General features: G+C 36.6%; 1 long non-coding RNA gene across 1 annotated transcript in view; it reads left to right on the forward strand.

Moving 5' to 3' along the window:
* The first annotated feature begins 4804 nt into the window (after nucleotides 1-4804).
* The window catches only part of LOC144965904 (uncharacterized), a 35206-nt gene continuing 31440 nt past the window's right edge, over nucleotides 4805-8570 (forward strand). The window contains exons 1-2 of the long non-coding RNA XR_013644121.1: nucleotides 4805-4983; nucleotides 8098-8273. This is a non-coding gene — a long non-coding RNA (uncharacterized LOC144965904). The remainder of the gene's footprint in view (nucleotides 4984-8097; nucleotides 8274-8570) is intronic.

Consider the following 8570-nt stretch of genomic DNA (forward strand, 5'->3'; position numbering starts at 1 on the left):
CTTTTTTTTTTTTTTTTTTTTTTTTTTGGTGTGTTTGTGTGTGTGTGTGTGTGTGTGTGTGTTTCGAACCCAGCCAGTCCAATTTTTTGTTTTCTTTTGTCTGTTGTGATTGTCACCACTTCTTTCTATCGCAGTTGTCATTTAATAATAATATTTAAATTTCGTTTGGTGTTTTTAACTAATCCAATAATATGAGTTTCACATACTATATAATCCTTCAAAAATAAGTTATAACGTCTGTATTTTTAAAAACCCCAATACTGGGTGGAGATCCTGACATCCCATAGTGGGCAGGGAGGTACATGCTGTGTCTTCTATCCCCCCAACCCGTTTTCCAATTGTTTCCTGTCGTTGTCTTGGAATGAGATTATTTGGTTTTGTCCTGGCCCTGGCCGGAGTTCCTTGGCTAGGAGGGAAACAATCGAATGTATAATTATAGTTTTGGAAGATGATATTTTTTTCCATGTAAATAATATCTCTGTTGTGCAGTGTATTATGTTTAGTTTACATATTATATTATATAATTTGTAAACATTTGAGTGTATTCCTCTTAGTTGGGACCTGTGCTTGTGTCTGGATGAGACCTTTAGTGATCTCAACTAAGTACTTTGATAGTGTGCTCTTGGAATCTATATATGTTCTCTATTTGAACCAATTCCCCTTTGTCTTACCTTTTCTTTTGTGCTTTAATTGTAATTCTAGAACTTTTGACTATCCCATTCTCTTCCTTTTTACTGGCGCTGATATGACCTTAATGTGTTGTAAGTGCCGTAAAACCCTTAAAAACAAAAACAAACAGTTGTGGCGAAATTATTTACACGTTGTAAACGGAAAGCACCCGGTCCGGACAACATACACGGTCTCATATTGAAATACTCCCACAACCAACTGGCGATGCCTTTCACACAAATATTCCAACGTTCCATCGATGAACAGTCTGTACCAGTGCTATGGAAAACGTCCGTGATCGTGCCAGTACCGAACAAGCGCTGCCCGGTGGCGTTCAACGAGTACCGACCGGTTGCCCTGACATCAATTGTGATGACATGCTTGGAAAAAAATAACAAAATGCGAGCTTCTTTAGACAGTATAAGACTCGAAAATACTGGATAAACACCAATTCGCATACCAGCATTCACTCAGCGTGGAAGATGCGTTACTGACCGTAATTAACGGAGTGGGGAAATATCTCAACAAGAAGTCTTCAAATCTGGCGAGGATTCTATATGTAGACTTCTCATCAGCTTTTAACGCGATGAACACTGCCATACTGTTGACCAAACTACATGCCATAGATATACCAGACTACCTGATTGGTTGGTTCAGGAGTTTTCTAACACAAAGACCACAGTGGGTAAAGATGAATGAGCATGTCTCAGGTATGAAACATCTCTCAAAGGGCTGTCCCCAGGGATGCGTATGCTCCCCAATTCTCTGCATACTATACACTAATGATTGTAGAGCTTCATTTGAAAACTGCCAGGTAATTAAATATGCTGACGACACTGCTATACTAGGTCTCAACAGATAAAGAATCTGAAACCAAATATTTTAAGCAATTAATAAATTTGTTGACTGGTGCCAGCACAATTTTCTTGAAATTAATACCTCAAAAACTAAAGAACAAATTTTTACCAACAACAGAAAATAAGTAAATTTTAAACCTGTTATAATAGGAAATGTTGATGTAGAAATTGTAGATGATTTTAAATACATGGGCATAACGCTTTGTCACAATTTGAATTTCAAACATCATATCGGCACTATGGGTAAAAAACTAACAAAAAGAATTTATATCCGAGAAAATTAAGATCTTTTGATGTCAGCAAAAAGACTATGCTGCAAAGTTCCTACATTATGAACGTTATTACATTTGGCATTACAGTATTACAGTGTGGCGTGGTGGATGTGGGGTAAGAGAAAAGTCAAAGATAAATAAACTTGTCAAAGAATCGAGTAAAATAATAAATTCCCCTCTGGTTGGTGTTGAACATTTGCATCAAAAACATCTAATTAAAAAAGCTGTTTCTATCATTAATAACAAAAACCATGTGCTTCATCAACAATTAAACATTCTCCCATCAGGTAGAAGGTATGCTCTAGCACATTGCAGAACCAACAAATACAAAAGGACTTTCGTTCCTTCTGAAATTAAATCAGTAAATGCTTCATAAGTCTGCATAAGTCTAAAACAATGTATTACAATAGAGGAGGGGAATGGATAGAGGAAGAAAGAGAGATAGATAGATAGATAGATAGATAGATAGATAGATAGATAGATAAAGGAATAGATAAATAGAAAGATAGATGGATAGATAGACAGAGACAGAGATATAGATAGATAGATAGATAGATAGAGAGAGATAGAGAGAGAGAGAGAGAGAGAGAGAGAGTGAGAGAGAGAGTTAGATAGATAGATAGATAGATAGATAGATAGAGAGAGAGAGAGAGAGAGAGAGAGAGAGAGAGAGAGAGAGAGAGAGAGAGAGTGCGCTGGAGCTTTATGAATTTGTGTGTGCGTTTCTGTGGATGTGTTGATAATATTAAATAGTGTTTGGCATCCAAATAATAATCTAAAATGTAAATTTGATGTGGAAATCTCATTTTTGCAACTTTAATGTACCTTTATTGCATTATATATATATATATATATATATATATATATATATAAATATATATATATATATATATATATATATATATATATATATATATATATATATATATATATATATATATATATATATATATATATCACTTCTTTAAATAAATGTGAAAGAGCAGGATGACAGGAACTCTGAGCGTGCGTGTATGTATGTATGTATGTATGTATGTATGTATGTATGTATGTATGTATGTATGTATGTATGTATGTATGTATGTATGTATGTATGTATGTATGTATGTATGTATGTATGTATGTATGTATGTATGTATGTATGTATGTATGTATGTATGTATGTATGTATGTGTGTGTGTCCGTGTTTGCTTTTGTGTGTGTCATGGGATTGAGTGAGTGAATGAGTGTAAGAGAGGTAGAGAGAGAGAGGGGAGGGGGAGAGAAAGAAAGAGAGAGAGAGAGAGAGAGAGAGAGAGAGAGAGAGAGAGAGAGAGAGAGAGAGAGAGAGAGAGAGAGAGAGAGAGAGAGAGAGAGAGAATAAGGGGAAATCGTTCATTGGTGTGTTTATGTGCATGCGTGTGTGTGTGTGTGTGTGTGTGTGTGTGTACATGCACTCACGTTATTATGACATAAGAGAGTGTGATTAGGACTCAAAATATATTTAGAGTATATAGATAGTATGCAGATGACGTCACTCAGGCCTTTGTTATTGTTTTTGCCATCCGCGTTTGTGAGTTGTTCTCACTAAACTGTATTAACCAGACTATAAAATTTCATGGTTACACAGAGTTTGTGTGTTGGTCCGTTTACTTCCGGATGGCAATGACAAAGGCCTGAGTGACGTCATCTGCATACTATCTATAGCGCAATATTCACTAAATGTGCTCAAAGCGCTTTACAAGGGGTCCCTGGCCAACAGCAACATTTAACATTTAGGACGGGACATGACGCCTGTTAGGCGATGTTATAATTTTTTCGGACAGAGATAACGCTGTTAACGGCCAGGTTCTCATTTTACACCTGAGTACGGTGAGAGAATGTGAGTAAAGAGCCTTCTCCAAGGACTCAACTATGCGCTGGGCGAGGCTCGAACCCAGGACCTTCCGATCAGAAAGCGAGTGTCATACCGCAAGACCACATAGCCGCGTTTCGTTTTTATGAATGTAAAAATCACAACAGGAAGCTACGCCTCTGGCTGTCAATCATTAAATTGTAACAATTGTTTCTGTCAAGTGTGTACACAGTGTCGAATTTTGAACGCAGGATGGCAATGTTAGTATTAGTAAGTAGTGTACGTGCATCTCGTGAAAAATAAATCCCTGGCCAAGACTGGCGATTGTTATGGATGAACAAAAAAAATCGGCTTAACGTCTTTAACAATTCTAGTGTTCGAGCCAATTATCATTAAAATCCATTTGAAGGCCGTGAAGATGTCCATGTCGCGTGCGCACGGGGTTTTGAAAAACGGAATAATTTTTTCAAGTTTCCATATTATCATTTTTGTCTCTGTCCATATCATAAAAATATTGATGAGTACTACTCATTGCGTGTGTGTGTGTGGGGGGGGGGGGGAGGGGCGGGGGAGGGTGTCTATTCAGTCATAACCATGAACAAATACAACGGCTGAACACACAGTTGAATTCATTCAGCCCTTATTTTTTTTTTTTTGACCGCCAATTGAGTGATAAGTTCTCATTAAATTATCTCAAGCAGACTATAAATGTTAATGGTTAGACACAGTTTTGTGTGTTGGTATTATTGATCTGGCGGGCAAAACTACGGTGTCGATGTACCCGTACATTTCAAGAATAAGCACGATTCTTGCACTTTAACAGCTTTTAAAAAAAAAATAATTTCAGATGACTTCTTGCTCAGCGCCACGCGTTTCGTGGTATTTATTTCAAGAGATCAGTTTGACTGTCTCCCATACATCACGTTTTTTTAAACCAACGTTAAAGGTCTACAATCTACATAACACATTTAGAAAGAGATTGGGCATGATCTATATTAACTTTCCATGTGCTCGAGGTCATTGGTCACATTGCAAAATGTGCTCAAAGTGACCTACATAGTGAAAAGTGTTAACATATTTTGAACTATCTAACATTACGATTGGTCATTGTGTTCAGCTTGACACATGGGTATGTTTACAACTTTCATAAACAAAGCAGCGTGGTTACATTTGTTCAGAAATGTCCAATCGTTGGACAGCAACAAATCACGTGAATATAGATCACTCCCGACCTGCTTTGTGATATGACAAAATCACTTGGACTTTCTTTGATCAACGTGACAGATCTCCAATCTACATTATATACTAAGAGGGAGATTGGAGAAATTAAGAGAGAAACAGTCCCCAGCAGGTAAGAATTAATTACTAACTATATATATTATAGAGAGAATCAAATTGACATCTATTAAACCACCAAAACGACATTTTTCAGTGTTTTAAAATTTCCAATCGAGCTGTTTCTTGATTAGTTATCAGTAATTAATGCCCTAGTCCCTGGGCATGACAAGCAACCCTAATGAAATTTTAAAATAAAGACCCTAATTGTAGACGCAACATTTGTTCAGTTTTCTTTGTATGAATAAAACTGAAATCCAAAGCTTGCAACTCGGTTTGTATGTGGTGGACACGTATGGCATTTCTCCCATTTAGCCTTTATACATGACGCATTTGTTTCTCATGAGCTTGTCTGTTGTCTTTTGGTAATGGGAGGACGATCCCATGGATTTTCTAAAGAGACGGTTGAAATAATCAAACTAAATTCATTATCCATATATGTGTTTAGGTTAGACGTAAGAGCTTTCACTTAACTGTAAACGATTGGTTTCCGTCTTGGGTGCAGTCATAAGTGTTTTTTTTTTTCATCGGAATCCTGTTACAATCCAGTGGTTTGATAGCTAGTTCCGATAGATCTGGCGGAAAGTAATTTGTGATAAGACTACTGGTCTATCCAAATAGTAGCAAGCGGTTGTTAATTTCCCTTTAACATTTTTTAAAGACTCGACATAGCTCAAGACTCTGAAAGACTAGTTTGTACTGAGATCTGTGCTTTCCCTGGCGACTTCACGCTGGTCTCGAATTAAATATAACAGATTAATGACTCCTGCTAGGATTTAGTTCTGTTCCTTTTTTAAACTATTGCGCGTCTCCAATTTTTTGTCGTTTTGATCAATACGGATATATAGGTCCTCATGATAAAAAATAAGCATACATTAAAAATCAGCCTCATTACTTTGAATCGTCGCAGAAAGCCTTTGGCTGTCATTGTAGATTTTGATTTTTCTGTTAAGATTGTTTTTACCTCAAACAGGTGCTTCAGTTAATGAAGTGTGAGACTATTCAATTTCGCTATTTAAGCGACTGAGGCGCCTGTTTCAAGGTACCGACCCATACAACATGCTTCTACATAGCCAAACAGCGGTATGCTACGTTTTAAAATAACTGAAGATTATAAATGTATAGATTTCTTTCCTTTGATCTTGTTTCCTGTGTAGGGAATGTTACTGTTGTATGTTTCTATTTGTCATATCGATCGAGATTTGTTGTGAGTTCTCATGTCATGGGTCATGAATTTATGACGCGTCTTCAATCGGGTTACTATGCATATTATTGTTGATATGCGTTTGGGTAAAAGTAAAATACATCCGTTGGCAAGATATAAGGTACCGACACACAAATATGCAATCTTTGAACGTTTAGATCTGATTGATATAATTTGGTGAGAACTAATCACCAAAATGTCTTGTCTAAAAACAAAGGGCTGAGTGACGTCAATTTCGTTTTTTCTAGAAGCAGCCACTGTCTACCTTCACTCGTTTTTTTTGTTTGTAACTCTTGGAAATTGGATTCAATAGTCTGATGTCACGTCGCCCAGCAACGGCAGCCATCGTGGTTTTAAACAAAGAAAATCGGTACTTTTTGTTCTTCATGCTGGCTAGAACTTTTCATATCTTGTGATCAGAATGTGTAAAAGTCAAAACATGATCAGATTTGTTTTTTTTCCCCTCTGGATACGCTTTTATGCTCGGAGAAATATTTCATAAGGGCTTCCGTCATTGTTCCGATAGTTTAGAGCCAGTTACTAAGTTAATGTATAGTTAGGGTTTTGGTAGATATTTTTGTCTTGTAAATCATGTTATGCGCTGTTGTTTTGTTTAAATATTATATATGATTTGTAAACATTTAAGTGTATTCCTCTTAGTGAGGACCTTGTGCTTGTCTGGATGACTTTTAGATGATCTCAAACTAAGTACTTTGATAGTGTACTCTTGGAATCTACACCAGTTTTCTATTTGAACCAATTCCCCCTTTGTCAAGTCTAAACATTTTCTTGGGTGCCTTAATTGTAATTCTAGAACGTTTTACTATTCCGTTGTTTTCCCATTTTAATGGAGCTGATATGACCTTAATGTGTTGCAAGCGCCGTAAAACCCTTAAAACAAAAGAATATCGCGATGTGGCTGACGTCAAACATATACGGAAGGTCTTTATGAAAAAGAGGTCGTCTGAAGCAACTCCTGACTGTTATGCGAGAAATCGGGTGTTGACAATTTCAGATATCAATTCTATAAGGAAAACAAAAACAAAACAAATAAAACAAACAAAAAATGAGAATGCAGCATCCATTTCATTTCTGCTAATCAAGATTTCTTTATCTGTAAAGTTGTCATAACATATGATCTTGAGTCGCATTAATTTTTTGAACATAAAAAAAAAAAATCTTAATGGAAACATCTTGCGGATAAGAATATTTTCTCGTATTTCTAATCGTTGTCAAATGTATATCTTTATTTTTAAAAAATAGTTGGTCAACAAACTTGGCTATAATTTGTCATATCATTTGTTTTTCAACAATTCTGATTTTTAAGTATTCCATCATTGATTAGATACGATGTTAAACAATAAAAACAAATCAAAGAGGGAGTGGACCTACGTACTTTGTCTTTGTTGATAAATTGGGCCTATTTTGATTTATATGGAGTATGCTGGGTGCATTTTTTCTGAGCAGGAGGTATTTAACTGTTTTTTTTTTAAATCAATGGAATCACATATCCATGTTTTTATCAGACATACTACAAATCAATTCCTTCTTTGAAGACGGACCATATCTTCATGCCTACATTTACAGCCTAATATTAGTAGTGCAGAGCCACAAGGGCCTTAGTTTATCCGTTTTTATAGCGTAAAATGGACAGTAGCATTCGCTTGCTCCCCTTTAGATATTCTAGCGCATGTACTTTCTGAGAAATCTAAAAGAACCAGCTACCCAATCACTGCTGGGCGGATCAGAAAAAAAAGCTCGACTACACCTGGGATCGATCCAGGTCCCTTTGCGTGTGACGCAAGATCAACGTAAGACGGGGTTTTTACACCATGGAAATCCTGTTATTTGTGTGGAAGTTATAAGAAATAGAGAACGAGAAGTAGTCAAGTCTCTTCATTTTGTATAATTTGTTCTTGATTGCAGCACCCTCGTACAAAACCCTACCAGCAGCACCTGCTCCTTACCATCAAAGAGACTGGGGAAATTTGTAAAAAAAATGGATCAGACAAAAGTATAACGTCAATGATATAGAGGATGTCGTTTATCTGCCCAAGACAGACAGTCCGACTATCCAGCTGACGGCTCCATAAGTCAAATTAGTAAGTCTCCAATATTGACATATGTGGGCGGGAGGGGGGGGGGGAGGGGGGTGGTGGGAGGATCTGTGCTGTTGTGCTCACAAAGACAAAAGTTAGTACATTGGCCAGAAAACTGACTTTAAATATCAATCGATTAAAATGACCGATATTTGAAGGACGAGTTTTCTGGTCAAAATCTTGTTTTTTTTTTGTTTTTTTTTAGGCTGTTTCATGCAGAGTACGGCAGATCTGGGCAAATAAAAGAATTGATTTGATACCACCAAAGAGTAACAGGGTTCCTAAAATTTCGGGAAATAT

Source organism: Berghia stephanieae, chromosome 2 (assembly GCF_034508935.2).
Source record: "Berghia stephanieae isolate SIO BIC M18660-M18661 chromosome 2, UCSD_Bste_1.3, whole genome shotgun sequence".
Taxonomy (NCBI): Eukaryota; Metazoa; Mollusca; class Gastropoda; order Nudibranchia; family Aeolidiidae; genus Berghia; species Berghia stephanieae.